Genomic DNA, 19,450 nt, shown 5'->3' with positions numbered 1-19,450 from the left:
AAATCCATTTTGATATTTATAATTATGAACGTATATTTGGGAAGGTGTTAATAATTAGGTAGTAATGTGAGCCTCTGGCAGCCATTAATTTAGTCATTATACCACCTATCTATTATTTTTCAAGCCTTAGATTGGGTTGACTTAGCATGCTCCCTTTCTTTACCCTGGCTAGGTATGGTCAGGGCTGTTCCAAAAGCAGAACATATGGCCCTACCAAGAGTGTCTGTTAACCTGTACTTAACCATCAATTTTCAGGATCATGTATTTGTTATGGTTTCCCCATGCATATTTATTAATATGAGTATGCTTGCCACACTTGGTGTGGATATTTCATTATAGGGACTAATGCAATACTGAACCACCATTTCACAACTGGACCCCTGGTTGGTAGGTTAAATTGAGGACCAAAATAGCAGGCAGGCGTTTTAATTGGGATGAGTTTTGTCCTGGAGGCATAACTGAGCGATTTATGATAGATAGGCCAGCTGCAAAGTCAAAATTCATGACGAAAAACACTAACCTGCACCAAAACACGTGCTTGTGGTCTTCTTCCTGAGTGGGTGTTTAAAATCACATCATTTAAGAAGACTATATGTACTGAACAAAAATATAAACGCACATGTAAAGTCTTGGTCCCATTTTCCATGAGCTGAAATAAAAGATCCCAGAAATGTTCCATATGTACAAAAAGCTTATTTCTCTCAAATTGGGTGCACAAATTTGTTTACATGCCTCTTGGTGAGCATTTTTCCTTTGCCAAGAGAATCCATCCACCAGACAGATGTGGCATATCAAGAAGCTGATTAAACAGCATGATCATTACACAGGTGCACCTTGTGTTGGGGACAATAAAATGCCACTCTAAAATGTGCAGTTTTGTCAGACAACACAATGCCACAGATGTCTCAAGTGTTGAGGGAATGTGCAATTGGCATGCTAACTGCAGGAATGCCCAACAGAGCTGTTGCCAGATAATTTAATGTTCATATCTCGATCATCAGTGGCCGACAACGTCGTTTTAGAGAATTTGGCAGTACATCCAACTGGCCTCAAAACCGCAGACCACATGTAACCACGCCAGCCCAGGACCTCCACATCCGGCGGAGGCGTATTTCTGTCTGTAATTAAGCCGCTTTGTGTGGAAAACTCATTCTGATTGCCTGGGCCTGACTCCCCAGTGGGTGGACCTGGCTCCCATGTGGGTGGGCCTATGCCCTCCCAGACCCACTCATGGCTGCGCTCCTGCCCAGTCATGTGAAATCCATAGATTAGGGCCAAATTAATGTATTTCACATTACTGAAACAATATCTGAGATATGTCACAAATGGGGTGTTATAATCATATTTGTCTCTCAGAGCTGAAAAGGACCCTAGCTTCACTTGCAATACTATTATTTCCCAAGAACTCCCAAAGGTCTTATTGTTAAGTGTGAAGTACAAGCCTTGTGGTCTGTGCATGGTCATCCTCTCACCAGTAGCCTCTTGTAATGTGTAACCTCACTCAGATGGGGAGAAAGATACATCCTGGTTACAGTTCAGTGGTGAAAGCCAAGGTTGTCTTTAGCACAGTGAGGCCCTTTCCTTTCTTCAGAATGCGGTTAGAATGTGATCTACATAGATGTCTGTCCATCCAACCCCTAGAAAGAGTAGAAGATCAGTCTTCTTGGTATTAACTAAAACACCGTAGCCAAATGTCTGAGGAGGAGGATGGAAAATGCATATGACAGAAACAAAGTGGACATTAAGTGGGGAACATAGGGGCCATAAACATCGGGACTGTCCCCATTGTCTGCATGGCTGAGAGCTTCCAGGAACACTGAGCAGATGTGCTTCAACTGCTGCTCCCAGAGAGAGCACATTGTTGTACTACTTATGTATAATATATTCCCTGCTGTAGTGTTTTGGAGATGGCTGGGTGCTCATCACTCCAAAGGCTTCAGCAGGCACAGTGCTGCTCAGAGCGACACTGTGGGATCTCTTCATGTTCACTCTGCACTCCTCTTTGTTGTGTTGAATGTGGCAGCAGACACACTCTCACAAACTCTCACACACACACACACACACACACACACACACACACTCTCACAAACTCTCTCACACACACACACACACACACACACACACACACACACACACACACACACACACACACACACACACACACACACACACACACACACACACACACACACACACACACACACACACACACACACACACACACACCTCCTCTAATCACACACCCAGCAGTTGGAACTGAGTGCCACTCCTCTTCAATGGGACTGGGTTTCAATAAGAGAAAAGTGACTAAATGATGTTCGAAGCTGGTGTGGTGATGGGAATGTAAGTGTTTGTGTGTGTGTGTGTGGGGGGGGGGGGGGGGGGGGGAGTGAGCGAAAGAGTGAGCAAAAGACAGAGACAGAATGAAAGCGAGAAGGAGGGATGCAGGGCATTTTATCCTATTCTGATTCATGGTGTTGATCCCAATGGCTGTGGGAGTATTACCAGGTAAAAATGGACTCGGTGCAGGAGAGAGTCGGCTGATTAATGGTGACAGACAGCTTAATTACCAGGCTGAATCACAGACAGTTTGTCCCGCATGTCACAATGTTTGCTCTATTAATCAATGCTTCAACACTCTCACACTTACACACACACACACACTTACACACACACACACACACCTACACACACACACACTTACACACACACACACACACACACACACACACACACACACACACACACACACACACACACACACACACACACACACACACACACACACACACACACACACGGAAACAAACAAACACGTACATACTCACACTAGGATCCTCACACATGCTTACATATGCACACATACACACGTACATATCACATACTCACACACACACACACAGCCAGAGAATGTTCACATATCTACGTACATAGTCACACATGTTCACACATCTTGCACGCACAAGTCATATTTTTTCACATACACACACATTGTGCTCTGGGAAAACACACATTACTGAGCCCTTTAACTCCCCCTCCACTCACTCCGTCGCCCATGGACCCTCTTCCCCCTTCACTATTTCCTCAACACATGGTTCCATGTCGTTACTTTACCCTCCTTGAACTCCCTCCTCCCCTTTCCATGTTTGTTTTGATTGCTGGAGTGCCTCTTGTCTTCACACACCACAAACACTCTACTCAGACTTCCACTGAAATAGCCTCATGGCAAACATTCCTGTAAAGCTCGCGAGATCAGGCGGCTTACAAGGCCGCTCAAGGCCTCTCGTCTGGATTCTGAATTCTGAATTTAACTACAGCAGTGGTGATATTGTAAAGTTTATGCTGTGATATGCTAAAAAAAATTATTTGTCAACTATCAGCGAACACTATTGTTACAGACAGTACATTCTGTTAGCAGATATGACACAAGTTTTGTAAACGTTCATCCTGAGATGAAATGCAATGATCACCACAACAGACAAGGGTTTACAGCTTGAAGTACAGCTGTAAACTCTTGTTATTTTCTGCCGGTTATTGCCTTTCAGCTCAGAGTGAACCTTTACAATTGCTTCCCTCGTTTGTTTGACCTATCATCATCGTATAGGTCAGGTGAAGGGAGCTGGACTTGCTCCCTCATTGGTTGTTCCATGTGAGCGGTTATGGAGTTGTCTAGTGACGAGGATATTTTCCTTTCATTAGTAAAGCAGTGATGGTCTTGAATCAAGCACTTGATGGACCATTTGTACACAACCCAGAGCTTAATACTTCATCAAGTGTTTGTTTGATGGTTGTCTATACACAACAAGAATAATGTCTGTGCAGCCTTCATACTTGGCGCTCACTATGGCATGGCAATCTATTCAAGTGCCAATGTTTCGCTCCAACACCCACTTGCCAGTCTGAGGTTGGATGACACACACACACACACAGACACACACAGTTTATGACACACACAGAGGGAAAGGAATCCCCCCCACAGTATGACTTGTTTGGCTGAATTGTTTAGAGTGGAATGAGACAGTCTCATCACAGCAGCCAGTCTCATTGGGGCTTAGAGCAAAGTCTGGTATTATCATACAAATGAGAGCTTTTTGTCTTTAAGACTAAATCTCTTTTTGACCGTCGCCTTCCCCCATCATCCCTCATTCAATCTCACCCACATCTCTGCTATTTTCTCTTCCAATGCTCCAGCTCCTTCTGGCTCAATTTGGCAAGGATGAAAGAACCGGAACATGATTAGTAGCCATTGAAACTGCTAATATTCATAGTCTTTTTCTCCCTGATCACTATGAGGAAGTGATCTGTTGCTGCTCTATATCTAGATCTGAGATGGGTTTTACATCTTGTAAATTAACTCATCTAATGTGATTCTCCGATAAGGAATCCATCACTTAAGAGAATTATGCAGCACAATGGTTGATACGAGGGACAGAATAGTACAAGGAGAGTGATACAGAGATACAGATGGAGTCTGTGATCAGATCTGAGGCAGGGAGAGAGGAGGTGGTGGAGGTGAGAGGGGCATTGTGGGTGTCAGAGTCCACAAAGCTCTAATGAGCTTCCTGATTGATGTGAAGTTTTTTGGGTAACCCTCCAACACACCCAGTAGGTAAACATTAGCATCAAAGGAAACACACAAAAAAACAGTTTTAATGTGCATTAATTTGGTTGAGGTTTTTAATTGGCAGGCAGAATCATCCACAATGTTTAGCCCTGAAGCTGAGGCACGGTGGGCAGATAATGGTGGCATCTCAGCCTTGACAAATTAAACAGTGCCGGTGACCCTGACTTTTATTGACAAAAATAAACTGGAGCTGCCTCCATACTCTGTATCATAATAATACTGTATAATGTTGGGGTTGCCTCCATACTCTGTACCATAATAATACTGTATAATGTTGGGACTGCCTCCATACTCTGAATCATAATAATACTGTATAATGTTGGGGCTGCCTCCATACTCTGAATCATAATAATACTGTATAATGTTGGGGCTGCCTCCATACTCTGTACCATAATAATACTGTATAATGTTGGGGTGCCTCCATACTCTGTACCATAATAATACTGTATAATGCTGGGGCTGCCTCCATACTCTGAATCATAATAATACTGTATAATGCTGGGGCTGCCTCCATACTCTGAATCATAATAATACTGTATAATGCTGGGGCTGCCTCCATACTCTGAATCATAATAATACTGTATAATGCTGGGGCTGCCTCCATACTCTGACGCATAATAATACTGTATAATGTTGGGGCTGCCTCCATACTCTATCATAATAATACTATATAATGCTGGGGTTGCCTCCATACTCTGTATCATAATAATACTGTATAATGTTGGGGCTGCCTCCATACTCTATCATAATAATACTATATAATGCTGGGGTTGCCTCCATACTCTGTATCATAATAATACTGTATAATGCTGGGACTGCCTCCATACTCTGTATCATAATAATACTGTATAATGTTGGGGCTGCCTCCATACTCTATCATAATAATACTGTATAATGCTGGAGTTGCCTCCATACTCTGTATCATAATTAAGCAATAAGGCAGGAGCGTGTGTGATATATGGCTAAAATATCATTGCTAAGGGCAGTTATTTTGCACGCGCAAACCGGAGTATATCATATACCCCCAGAGTGCCTTATTGCTATTATAAACTGGTTACTAACGGAATTAGAACAGTAAAAATAAATGTTTTGTCATACCCATGTTATGAGGACTGATAGACCACGGCTTTAAGGTAATCAGCATTCAGGGCTCGAACCACCTGGTGTATGATGTTGTATAAAGCTGTGTCTCCCCTCTCGTGGTCTAAGTAAGAATGCTATGTATCGGAACATTGTGTACCTCACCTGTGGTCACAGTGTAATGTATAAAACCTCCCTCTGTGCAGTGTTCCTCTCCTAGCCTTAAGAGTGTTAAGTATGATAATTGACTGCTAAGAGATACAGTAGGGATCATTTGATAAGAACTTGTTGACTCCACAGTGTGATAGACCATACGGCATGTCCTTTTTACGTTTTTATTTAACCTTTGTTTTGACTGGGAAGATTGAGACCTAGATCTCTTTTCCAAATGTGCCCTGTATAATACAATAATAAATACAAAATATATATATATACACTATATATACAACAGGATGTGGGCACCCCTTTAAATTAGTGGATTCGGCTATTTCAGCCACATGTATTAAATCGAGCACACAACCATGCAATGTCCATAGACAAACAATGGCAGTAGAATGGCCTTATTGACGAGCTCGGTGACTTTCTACGTGGCACAGTCATAGGATGCCACCTTTCCAACATGTCAGTTCATAAAATGTCTGCCCTACTAGAGCTGTCCCGGTCAACTGTAAGTGCTGTTATTGTGAAGTGGAAATGTCTAGGAGCAACAATGGTTCAGCCGCGAAGTCGTAGGCGGTACAAGCTCACAGAACAGATTGTCTGTCCTCGGTTGCAACACTCACTACCGAGTTCCAAACTGCCCCTGGAAGCAACGTTAACACAATAACTTTTCATTGGGAGCTTCATGAAATGGGCTGGAGGTGGTGTAAAGCTCGCCGCCATTGGAGCATTGGAAACACGTTCTCTGGAGTGATGAATCACACTGTCCGACGGACGAATCTGGGTTTGGCGGATGCCAGGAGAACACTACCTGCCCCAATGCATAGTGTGAAGTTCAACTGTAAAGTTTGGTGGAGGCAAAATAATTGTCTCGTGCTGTTTATCATGGTTCGGGCTAAGCCCTTTAGTTTCAGTGAAGGGAAATCTTAAGCATACAATGACATTTTATATGGTTCTGTGCTACCAACTTTGTGGCAACAGTTTGGAAAAGGCCCTTTCCTGTTTCAGCATGACAATGCCCCTGTGCACAAAGCGAGATCCACACAGAAATAGTTTGTCGAGATCGGTGTAGAAGAACTTCACTGGCCTGCACAGAGCCCTGACCTCAACCCCATCAAACACCTTTGGGATGAATTGGAACACCGACTGAAAGCCAGGCCTAATCGCCCAACATCAGTGGCCAACCTCACTAATGCTTTGGTGGCTAAATGGAAGCTAGTCCCCGCAGCACAGCATCACTTCTTGTTTTTTTTATGAGAAATGTTACAGTGATGAAAATTCCAAATTGTCTGTATAAACAAAAAAACATACAGTTCTGACAGACATACAGTACGTATCCCACCAGACATGCCACCAGTGGTCTCTTCAAAGTTCCCAAGTCCAAAACAAATTTAAGGCAACGCATAGTATTGTATTGAGCTATGGTTACATGAAACTCCCTTCCGTCTCAAATTATGAAAGCAAACAACAAAATCAGCTTTAAAAAACGAATAAAACAACACCTCACAGCCTCTCCCCTATCTGACCTAAATAACATATATACAGTGTATTTGGAAAGTATTCAGACCCCTTGACTTTTTCTACATTTTGTTACGTTGCAGCCTTATTCTAAAATGGATTACATTTTAAAACATCCTCATCAATCTACACACAATACCCCATAATGACAAAGTGAAAACAGGCTTTTATTACAAATGCATAAGTATTCAGACCCTCTGCTATGAGCCTCGAAATTGAGCTCAGGGGCATTCTTTTTTCATTGGAGTCCTCCTATGGTAAATTCAATTGATTGGATATAATTTGGAAAAGCACACATCTGTCTATATAAGGTCCCACAGTTGACAGTGCATGTCACAGCAAAAAAAAAAACATGAGGTCAAAGGAATTGTTCGTAGAGCTCAGAGACAGGATGCAGCATGGAAGGTCCCCAAGAACACAGTGGCCTCCATCCTTCTTAAGTGGAAGAAGTTTGGAACCACCAAGAACCCGATGGCCACTCTGAGACAGCTCCAGAATTCCTCTGTGGAGATGGGAGAACCTTCCAGAAGGACAACCATCTCTGCAGCACTCCAACAAACAGGCCAAGACTGAAACCACTCCTCAGTAAAAGGCACATGACAGTTGGAGTTTGCCAAAAGGCACCTAAATGACTCTCAGAACATGAGAAACAAGATTCTCTGGTCTGGTGAAACCAAGATTGAACTCTTTGGCCTGAATGCCAAGCTTCATGTCTGAAGGAAACCTGGCAGCATGGTGGTGATTAGCATCATGCTGTGGCGATGTTTTTCAGCGGCAGGGACTGAGAGACTAGTCAGGATCAAGGGAAGGAAGAACGGAGCAAAGTACAGAGAGATCCTTGATGAAAACCTGCTACAGAGCGCTCAGGATCTCATACTGTGGGCGAAGGTTCACCTTTCAACAGGACAACGACCCTAAGCACACAGCCAAGACAACGCAGAATTGGCTTCGGGACAAGTCTCTGAATGTCCTTGAGTGGCCCAGCCAGAGCCTGGACTTGAACCCGTCTATGCATGTGTGTGTGAGCTTATGTTGTCTGTATTGTGTGTTGGAGTGTGTGAGTGTGTGGATAGAATATAGTGAGTGTGCATAGAGCCAGTGCAAGAGAGTCAGTGTAGTATGTGTGTGTGTGTGTGGATAGAGTATAGTGAGTGTGTGGATAGAATATAGTGAGTGTGCATAGAGCCAGTGCAAGAGAGTCAGTGTAGTATGTGTGAGTGTGTGGATAGAGTATAGTGAGTGTGTGGATAGAGTATCGTGAGTGTGTGGATAGAGTATAGCGAGTGTGTGGATAGAGTATAGTGAGTATGTGGATAGAGTATAGTGAGTGTGTGGATAGAGTATAGTGAGTGTGCATAAAGTTTAGTGAGTGTGTGGATAGAGTATAGTGAGTGCGCATAGAGTATAGTGAGTGTGCATAGAGTATAGTGAGCGTGCATAGAGTATAGTGAGTGGGTGGATAGAGTATAGTGAGTGTGTGGATAGAGTATAGTGAGTGTGTGGATGGAGTATAGTGAGTGTGCATAGAGTTTAGTGAGTGTGTGGATAGAGTATAGTGAGTGTGCATAGAGTATAGTGAGCGTGCATAGAGTATAGTGAGTGGGTGGATAGGGTATAGTAAGTGTGTGGATAGAGTATAGTGAGTGTGTGGATAGAGTATAGTGAGTGTGCATAGAGTTTAGTGGGTGTGTGGATAGAGTATAGTGAGTGTGTGGATAGAGTATAGTGAGTGTGTGGATAGAGTATAGTGAGTGTGCATAGAGTATAGTGAGTATGTGGATAGAGTATAGTGAGTGTGTGGATAGAGTATAGTGAGTGTGCATAAAGTTTAGTGAGTGTGTGGATAGAGTATAGTGAGTGCGCATAGAGTATAGTGAGTGTGCATAGAGTATAGTGAGCGTGCATAGAGTATAGTGAGTGGGTGGATAGAGTATAGTGAGTGTGTGGATAGAGTATAGTGAGTGTGTGGATGGAGTATAGTGAGTGTGCATAGAGTTTAGTGAGTGTGTGGATAGAGTATAGTGAGTGTGCATAGAGTATAGTGAGCGTGCATAGAGTATAGTGAGTGGGTGGATAGGGTATAGTAAGTGTGTGGATAGAGTATAGTGAGTGTGTGGATAGAGTATAGTGAGTGTGCATAGAGTTTAGTGGGTGTGTGGATAGAGTATAGTGAGTGTGTGGATAGAGTATAGTGAGTGTGCATAGAGTATAGTGAGTGTGTGGATAGAGTATAGTGAGTGTGCATAGAGCATAGCGAGTGTGCATAGAGTATAGTGCATGTGCATAGAGTATAGTGAGTGTGCATAGAGTATAGTGAGTGTGTGCATAGAGTATAGTGAGTGTGTGGATAGAGTATAGTGAGTGTGCATAGAGCATAGCGAGTGTGCATAGAGTATAGTGAGCGTGCACAGAGTATTGTGAGTGTGCATAGAGTATAGTGAGTGTGCATAGAGTATAGTGAGTGTGTGCATAGAGTATAGTGAGTGTGTGGATAGAGTATAGTAAGTGTGTGGATAGAGTATAGTGAGTGTGTGGATAGAGTATAGTGGAAAACACTGAAAATCAAATCAAATCAAATTTTATTTGTCACATACACATGGTTAGCAGATGTTAATGCGAGTGTAGCGAAATGCTTGTGCTTCTAGTTCCGACAATGCAGTAATAACAAGTAATCTAACTAACAATTCCAAAACTACTGTCTTGTACACAGTGTAAGGGGATAAAGAATATGTACATAAGGATATATGAATGAGTGATGGTACAGAGCAGCATAGGCAAGATACAGTAGATGGTATCGGGTACAGTATGTACAAATGAGATGAGTATGTAAACAAAGTGGCATAGTATAGTATAAAGTGGCTAGTGATACATGTATTACATAAGGATACCGTCGATGATATAGAGTACAGTATATACGTATGCATATGAGATGAATAATGATAGTGAGTGTGTGGATAGAGTATAGTGAGTGTGTGGATAGAGTATAGTGAGTGTGCATAGAGTATAGTGAGTTTGTGGATAGAGTATAGTGAGTGTGCATAGAGTATAGTGAGCGTGCATAGAGTATAGTGAGTGTGTGGATAGAGTATAGTGAGTGTGTGGATAGAGTATCGTGAGTGTGTTGATAGAGTATAGTGAGTGTGCATAGAGTATAGTGAGTGCGCATAGAGTATAGTGAGTGTGTGGATAGAGTATAGTGAGTGTGCATATAGTATAGTGAGTGTGTTGATAGAGTATAGTGAGTGTGCATAGAGTATAGTGAGTGTGCATAGAGTATAGTGCGTGTGTGGATATAGTATAGTGAGTGTGCATAGAGTATAGTGAGTGTGTGGATAGAGTATAGTGAGTGTGCATAGAGTATAGTGAGTGTGTGGATAGTGTGTGGATAGAGTATAGTGAGTGTGCATAGTGAGTGTGCATAGAGTCAGTGCAAAAAAAATAAAGAAAAAATATATAATAAAGGGGATCAATGTAAATAGTCTGGTGGCCATTTGATTAAGTGTTCAGCAGTCTTATGGCTTAGGGGTAGAAGCTGTTCAGGATCCTTTTTGTCCCAGACTTGGTCGCCTCGATACCGCTCGTTGTAGGGTAGCAGAGAGAACAGTCCATTTAAAAAAAAAAAAATTTAACTTTTATTTAACTATGACTTGGGTGGCTGGAGTCTTTGACCATTTTTAGGGCCTTCCTCTGACACCGCCTGTTATAGAGGTCCTGGCTGGCAGTGAGTTCGGCCCCAGTGATGTACTGGGCTGTACGCCCTACCCTCTGTAGCATCTTGCCACCGAATGCTGAGCAGTTGCCATACCAAGCGGTGATGCAGCCATTTAAGATGCTCTCAATGGTTTAGCTGTATAACTTTTTGAGGATCTGAGGGCCCATGGCCATTGTACCCCTGTACACTGACTCTGTAATGGTACTCTGTGTGTATAGTCAAGTTATTGTTACTCATTGTGTATTTATTTCTCGTGTTATTATTATTATTATTATTATTTTCTCTCTGCATCATTGGGAAGGGCCCGTAAGTAAGTGATTTGAAGGGAACGTAAAGTTGTGAGAACATTTGTTGTTAGCTGGGTAGAGCTTGGCTAGAAATCGGTTTGAGTAAAAGGGTATTGAGCACACTTACTTACTGTCATTGGGGCCTGCACAGTGCACAGCCCTGGTAAATGATGACTTTCATTTTGTGTACAGGGGGAAAGGGCGAGCATCGGAGGCTCAAGCAAGGATAAACAATCACATCAGTCACAGTGCAGAAGACAACTAGTGTTTTCCGTCATATCATACTAACTGTATACAGCCACATGATCTTCCTCACCCCAGGCCTGTGGTTGGCCTGAGGCAGCTGTAGCGAGGATAGACCAATGGGATAGACCAGAGAGCCTTGAGCAGATCGTGAGTGGTTATCTTATTCTCAGGCAGTGAGGCGCACGGCCTCTGAGGGAGCGGCTGCATTAAATCCACAGTTTTGTTTAACAAATGTTTATTTCCTGCCCAACCGCTATGCGTCAATGAGCCTGGTATGAGTATTCCCCAACCGCAATGCGTTAATGAGCCTGGTATGAGTATTCCCCAACCACTATGCGTTAATGAGCCTGGTATGAGTATTCCCCAACCACTATGCGTTAATGAGCCTGGTATGAGTATTCCCCAACCGCTATGCGTTAATGAGCCTGGTATGAGTATTCCCCAACCGCTATGCGTTAATGAGCCTGGTATGAGTATTCCCCAACCGCTATGCGTTAATGAGCCTGGTATGAGTATTCCCCAAATACAAGGGGCGGCTAGCGCCCAGCCTATTGGCTGTCTCTGCTGAACTGGGGTCAGTGCTGTGTGCTTCAGATAGGTGAGGCCTTGTGATATCAGTGTGTGGGGGGGGGGGGGGGGGGGGGGGGGGGGGGGCGATGGCAGTAATCGGCCAGCCAAAATTACCACAGTACCTGTTCGAATATCAGAAAAACATACATTCTGTATTTGTATTATTATTATTTATTTATTTTGCTATTCTAATGATTATACTGTATATTAAATAGTTATGACGGTTATTTTATTTTCATGACGGTCTCCGTCCATAACCGTCGGTTACACGGTTATACAGTAATTGTGCCAGCCTATGTAGCAGTACACTGAAGCATGGGAATCAGAAGTAAACCTATACACCTGAGTAATGATGACAGATAGACTAGAGGGATGGGTGTTTTCATAGAAATGTCATGCATTAAATCCAAGGCCTCCTTCAATGTTATGTTACATAAAGTCTTGTGTCATAGTTAGCCATATAGCCTGTTAGGCTGTCAACTTCATGTTCTCCTGAGGGCTTGTTACTGAAAAATACACTACCGTTAAAAAGTTTGGGGTCACGTAGAAATGCAAATTAATTACTTAAAAATCATACAATGTGATTTTCTGGATTTTTGTTTTAAATTCTGTCTCTCACAGTTGAAGTGTACCTATGATAAAAATCACAGACCTCCACATGCTTTGTAAGTAGGAAAACCTGCAAAATAGGCAGTGTATCAAACATTCCCCACTGTATATACAGTGCCTTGCGAAAGTATTCGGCCCCCTTGAACTTTGCGACCTTTTGCCACATTTCAGGCTTCAAACATAAAGATATAAAATGTATTTTTTTGTGAAGAATCAACAACAAGTGGGACACAATCATGAAGTGGAACGACATTTATTGGATATTTCAAACTTTTTTAACAAATCAAAAACTGAAAAATCGGGCGTGCAAAATTATTCAGCCCCTTTACTTTCAGTGCAGCAAACTCTCTCCAGAAGTTCAGTGAGGATCTCTGAATGATCCAATGTTGACCTAAATGACTAATGATGATAAATACAATCCACCTGTGTGTAATCAAGTCTCCGTATAAATGCACCTGCACTGTGATAGTCTCAGAGGTCCGTCAAAAGCGCAGAGAGCATCATGAAGAACAAGGAACACACCAGGCAGGTCCGAGATACTGTTGTGAAGAAGTTTAAAGCCGGATTTGGATACAAAAGGATTTCCCAAGCTTTAAACATCCCAAGGAGCACTGTGCAAGCGATAATATTGAAATGGAAGGAGTATCAGACCACTGCAAATCTACCAAGACCTGGCCGTCCCTCTAAACTTTCAGCTCATACAAGGAGAAGACTGATCAGAGATAGAGCCAAGAGGCCCATGATCACTCTGGATGAACTGCAGAGATCTACAGCTGAGGTGGGAGACTCTGTCCATAGGACAACAATCAGTCATATATTGCACAAATCTGGCCTTTATGGAAGAGTGGCAAGAAGAAAGCCATTTCTTAAAGATATCCATAAAAAGTGTCGTTTAAAGTTTGCCACAAGCTACCTGGGAGACACACCAAACATGTGGAAGAAGGTGCTCTGGTCAGATGAAACCAAAATTGAACTTTTTGGCAACAATGCAAAACGTTATGTTTGGCGTAAAAGCAACACAGCTGAACACACCATCCCCACTGTCAAACATGGTGGTGGCAGCATCATGGTTTGGGCCTGCTTTTCTTCAGCAGGGACAGGGAAGATGGTTAAAATTGATGGGAAGATGGATGGAGCCAAATACAGGACCATTCTGGAAGAAAACCTGATGGAGTCTGCAAAAGACCTGAGACTGGGACGGAGATTTGTCTTCCAACAAGACAATGATCCAAAACATAAAGCAAAATCAACAATGGAATGGTTCAAAAATAAACATATCCAGGTGTTAGAATGGCCAAGTCAAAGTCCAGACCTGAATCCAATCGAGAATCTGTGGAAAGAACTGAAAACTGCTGTTCACAAATGCTCTCCATCCAACCTCACTGAGCTCGAGCTGTTTTGCAAGGAGGAATGGGAAAAAATTTCAGTCTCTCGATGTGCAAAACTGATAGAGACATACCCCAAGCGACTTACAGCTGTAATCGCAGCAAAAGGTGGCGCTACAAAGTATTAACTTAAGGGGGCTGAATAATTTTGCACGCCCAATTTTTCAGTTTTTGATTTGTTAAAAAAGTTTGAAATATCCAATAAATGTCGTTCCACTTCATGATTGTGTCCCACTTGTTGTTGATTCTTCACAAAAAAATAGAGTTTTATATCTTTATGTTTGAAGCCTGAAATGTGGCAAAAGGTCGCAAAGTTCAAGGGGGCCGAATACTTTCGCAAGGCACTGTATATTTTATATATATATTTATATATTTTATATAAATATTATATATTTTATATAAATATTTATATATTTTATATTTATATATATTATATATATTTTATATATATTTTTACATTTATTTTACACATACAGTGACTCTTTGCTGACCTCTTTACACCACACATGATTTTATCCACAAACTGGTTATGAATATGTTGTGTAAGATAAGACCTACATAATGCTATCTAGTAAAACTTTGTAAATTCCCAAAAGCCAGGCTTTAAATAAGACAAAGGAGACTGGAATGCAGGATGGATGAAAGAAGACCATAGGAAATCTGCCTCACAATGGTCTTGATCAATAAATAAATAACCTCTCTAGAAATAATAACTAACCTAGAAATAACCTCTCTAGAAATAATAACTAACCAAGAAATAATCTCTCTAGAAATAAGAACTAACCAAGTATTAACCAATCTACTCTACCTAAAATGCAATACATGGGGTATGGTTGCATAAGTGTATTTTGTAAAATGCAATTATCCACTATAGTGTGGAGGGATCACAAACATATCTTATCGCTTCTCTGTGTGTGTGTGTGTGTGTGTGTGTGTGTGTGTGTGTGTGTGTGTGTGTGTGTGTGTGTGTGTGTGTGTGTGCTCGTGTGGAGGGATCACAAACACACGTCCATCTGATTGCTTCTCTCCCGGTACCAAATCATATTAGTGTAACACGCTGCAGGAATTGTATCGTGCTCCAAGCAGCCCATGAGACACTGAGAAGAGGACACAGAGATGAATCGGCTCATATTTCACCCATCGGAGTACAACACATCATGTAGAATGAGGAGATTGGTAGATGAAATGCCACAGATGGTCGGATTGTCATTGTCTTTCTGAGTAGCTGGAATAAGAAAACTTCTACAGTATTTAGTTGAGTAGCAGTGGTTTATCTTTTGTGATTGGTAGTGGTAGGGGGAAATAAGGGTCTTTACTGAATAGAGGTCTTCGCTACAATAGGAATCGATCGTCCCAAGAACATCCTACTTCACTTACTGTAGTTCAACCCAAAGTGTCCTATCGTAGCTGACACCCAATTCTTTCTGCAGACATATTGGAATCCCGTTCTATCACTCAAAGCCTTTTAACCCCCCATTCAAGTAGGATAGGAGAGACGAGACCGTGTCTGAGTAAACACAGGTTCCCGGAGTGAGAGAAGAGAGTGATGGAGACAGGGATGGAGACAGGGATGGAGACAGGGATGGAGACAGGGATGGAGACAGGGATGGAGGAGGATTCACTGAGATGGGGGGGTGAAGGGAAGGTAGCATGGAGGACAGCTGCACTGATGATGTATAGCGTGGTTTAATCAGTAAAGATCTAACATTAGAGCTTGGCTGGAAATGGTAGTGAAAGGCTGTTGAGCACACATGCTTACTGTCATTGTGGCCTGCACAATGCACAGACCTGGGAAATGATGACTTTCATTTTGTGTGCAGTGTGTGAAGGGATTGCGGGGGCAGGGGAAAGGTGAGCATCGGAGGCTCAAGCAAGGATTTACCTTCATATCAGCCACAGTGCAGAAGATGACTGGTGTTATTTTCCCCTATAGCATACTAACTGTATACATCCGCAACCTAGAGATAGAGAGAGAGAGAGAGAGGGAAAGAGAGAGAGAGAGAGAGAGCAGAAGAGAGAGAGAGAGAGAGAGCAGAAGAGAGAGAGAGAGAGAGAGAGAGAGAGAGAGAGAGAGAGAGAGAGAGAGCAGAAGAGAGAGAGAGAGCAGAAGAGAGAGAGAGAGAGAGAGAGATAGAGAGAGACAAAGAGAGAGAGAGAGAGAGAGCAGAAGAGAGAGAGAGAGAGAGAGAGAGAGAGACAGAGAGAGAGACAGAGAGAGAGAGAGCAGAAGAGAGAGAGAGAGCGAGAGAGAGCAGAAGAGAGAGAGAGAGAGAGAGAGAGAGAGAGAGAGCAGAAGAGAGAGAGAGAGAGAGAGAGACAGAGAGAGAGACAGAGAGAGAGAGCAGAAGAGAGAGATAGAGAGAGACAAAGAGAGAGAGAGAGAGAGAGAGAGAGAGCAGAAGAGAGAGAGAGAGAGAGAGAGAGCAGAAGAGAGAGAGAGAGAGAGAGAGAGAGAGAGAGAGAGACAGAGAGAGAGACAGAGAGAGAGAGAGCAGAAGAGAGAGAGAGAGCGAGAGAGAGCAGAAGAGAGAGTGAATCTTGAGGTGTTATAGCCAGAGCCTTGAGACTGATAAAACCTTTAGTATGGGGATGTGAGGAATCTGTGTCTACAGTGGTGTGTTGATATAACATTGTCTGTGTTCAGCTGGTGAATGTGTTGATAAAAACAATGAATTATGTTCTGTCTCTTCACAGTGAATACATACTATACATTCTCAGTTCTGTATAAAAATAGTAGAAAGAAAAACAACATGTTCTCAGCTTATAGCCTGTTGAGGAAAGGGAACGGGTTTTTCCTTTCACAAAGAAACCCTCCTTTTCCTCTTCTTCAATACCCAGTGTGTATCTGGGTCAGGGTCGCGTTGCCCCTGCCTGGCTCTCCTTCAATGGTGGAAGCAGAGTGGAGCACACCTAACACTGTGAGACTAGGCTGCCATAGTGGTGTGCAATTTCCCTGCCTCCTGTCGCCCCATTGAATTCCTCTCTCCTTATTTGTAGGCTGTGTGATTGGCGTTGTTGCCGCACTCTTTGTCTGCCTGTTCCCGTGTCTCCAAGTCATCTCTGACTGCTCTTCAACTTCCCCACTCTGATTTAAACAGTCACTCATTAATCCTTTATCTATCACCTTTGTTCTTCTAAATCAATGCATTGTGGGTCTTGGGACACACCAGGCGTATCTCCGCTCACAGAATGTTTATTGGGAGTAAGGTGACAAATGAAATCTCTTAATCGCTCAATTAAAGAATTCAAATGCACGTCATTGTCATCGCACACTATCAGTGTGATTTGTGACAGCTTTTTAAAGGCCTTATCTTTTGAGAGAGAGTCCTCTTTTTTCATTTTCTCTTTTCCATGTACTTTTGAACCGGCATACTTACTATCAAAAGAAGGCCCCTGAACATTTCAAAAGGAGTTATGCAAAGCAAGGAAGGACACAGAGTTAGTCAAATGGATGTTAAATTGTTCTACCTTTTGTATTTCTACCTTTTTACCTCTTTCTACCATTGTATTGTGCGCGATGTATAACATTAAAGAAGTCTTGAGGTATTGCTCGCCTGTGAGTATCTTAAGATAAGCTATATACCACACTATCTACCAAGAGAGTTCTCATCCATATTATTCGGAGCCGTCTATTTACCACCACAGACTGATGCTGGCACTAAGGCCGCACTCAACCAACTCTATAAGGCCATAAGCAAACAAGAAAATGCTCATCTAGAAGCGGCGCTCCTAGTGGCCGGGGACTTTAATGCAGGCAAACTTAAATCAGTTTAACCAAATTTCTACCAGCATGTTAAATGTGCATCCAGAGGGAAAAAACTCTAGACCACCTTTACTCCACACACAGAGACACATATACAGCTCTCCCTCGCCCTCCATTTGGCAAATCTGACCATAATTATATCTATGGATTCCTGCTTACAAGCAAAGGCTCAAGCAGGAAGTACCAGTGATTAGCTCAATACGGAAGTGGTCAGATGACACGGATGCTACGCTACAGGACTGTTTTGCTAGCATTTTTTGGAATATGTTCCCGGGATTCATGCAATGGCATTGAGGAGTATACCACCTCAGTCATCGGCATTGTCAATAAGCTCATCGACAACGTCATCCCCACAGTGACCATACCTACATATCCCATCCAGAAGCCAGAGCTGCCACTTTCAAGGAGCGGGACAGAAATCCGGATGCTTATAATAAATCCCGCTATGCCCTCAGACGAACCATCAAACAAGCAAAGCGTCAATACAGGATTAAGATTGATTCCTACTACACCTGCTCTGACACTCGTCGGATGTGACAGGGCTTGAAAACTATTACGGACTACAAAGGGAACCCGAGACACAAGCTGCCCAGTGACGCGAGCCTACCAGACGAGCTAAAAGCCTTTTATGCTCGCTTCGAGGCAAGCAACACTGAAGCATGCATGAGAGCACCAGCTGTTCTGGATGACTGTGTGATTATGCTCTCGGTAGCCGATGTGAGCAAGACCTTTAAACACGTCAACATTCACAAAGCCGCGGGGCCAGACGGATTACCAGGAGGCAAGTGTCTTCACTGACATATTCAACCTCTCCCTGACCGAGTCTGTAATACCTACATGTTTCAAGCAGACCACCATAGTCTCTGTGCCCAAGGAATCAAAGGGAATCTGCCTAAATGATTACCGCCCCTCACATTGGTAGCCATGAAGTGCTTTTAAGGCTGTTCATGGCTCACATCAACAGCATCCTCCCGGATACCCTAGACCCACTCCAACTTGCATACCGCCCCAACAGATCCACAGATGACGCAATATCAATCGCACTCAACACTGCCCTTTCCCACCTGGACAAAAGAAACACCTATGTGATAATGCTGTTCATTGACTACAGCTCAGCGTTCAACACCATAGTGCCCACAAAGCTCATCACTAAGCTAAGGACCCTGGGACTTAACACCTCCCTCTGCAACTGGATCCTGAACTTCCTGACAGGCTGCACCCAGGTGGTAAGGGTAGGCAACAACATGTCTGCCACGCTGATCCTCCACACTGGGGCCCCTCATGGGTGTGTACTTAGTCCCCTCCTGTACTCCCTGTTCACCCACGACTGCGTGGCCAAACACGACTCCAACACCATCATTAAGTTTGCTGACTACACAACAGTGGTAGGCCTGATCACCGACAACAATGAGACAGCCTATAGGGAGGAGGTCAGAGTACTGGCAGTGTGGTGCCAGGACAACAACCTCTCCCTCAATGTGAGCAAGACAAAGGAGC

At 43.1% G+C, this 19,450-nt stretch overlaps 1 protein-coding gene across 1 annotated transcript in view; it reads left to right on the top strand.

Annotated features, from left to right (window-relative positions):
• Positions 1-19,450, top strand: part of LOC110539004 (potassium channel subfamily T member 2) — a 90,429-nt gene that overhangs the window by 1,277 nt on the left and 69,702 nt on the right. The window lies entirely within an intron of this gene.

This window comes from Oncorhynchus mykiss, chromosome 12 (genome assembly GCF_013265735.2).
Source record: "Oncorhynchus mykiss isolate Arlee chromosome 12, USDA_OmykA_1.1, whole genome shotgun sequence".
Taxonomy (NCBI): Eukaryota; Metazoa; Chordata; class Actinopteri; order Salmoniformes; family Salmonidae; genus Oncorhynchus; species Oncorhynchus mykiss.
Note: the sequence above shows the minus strand (reverse complement) of the source record. Positions and strands in the feature narration are given on the sequence as shown.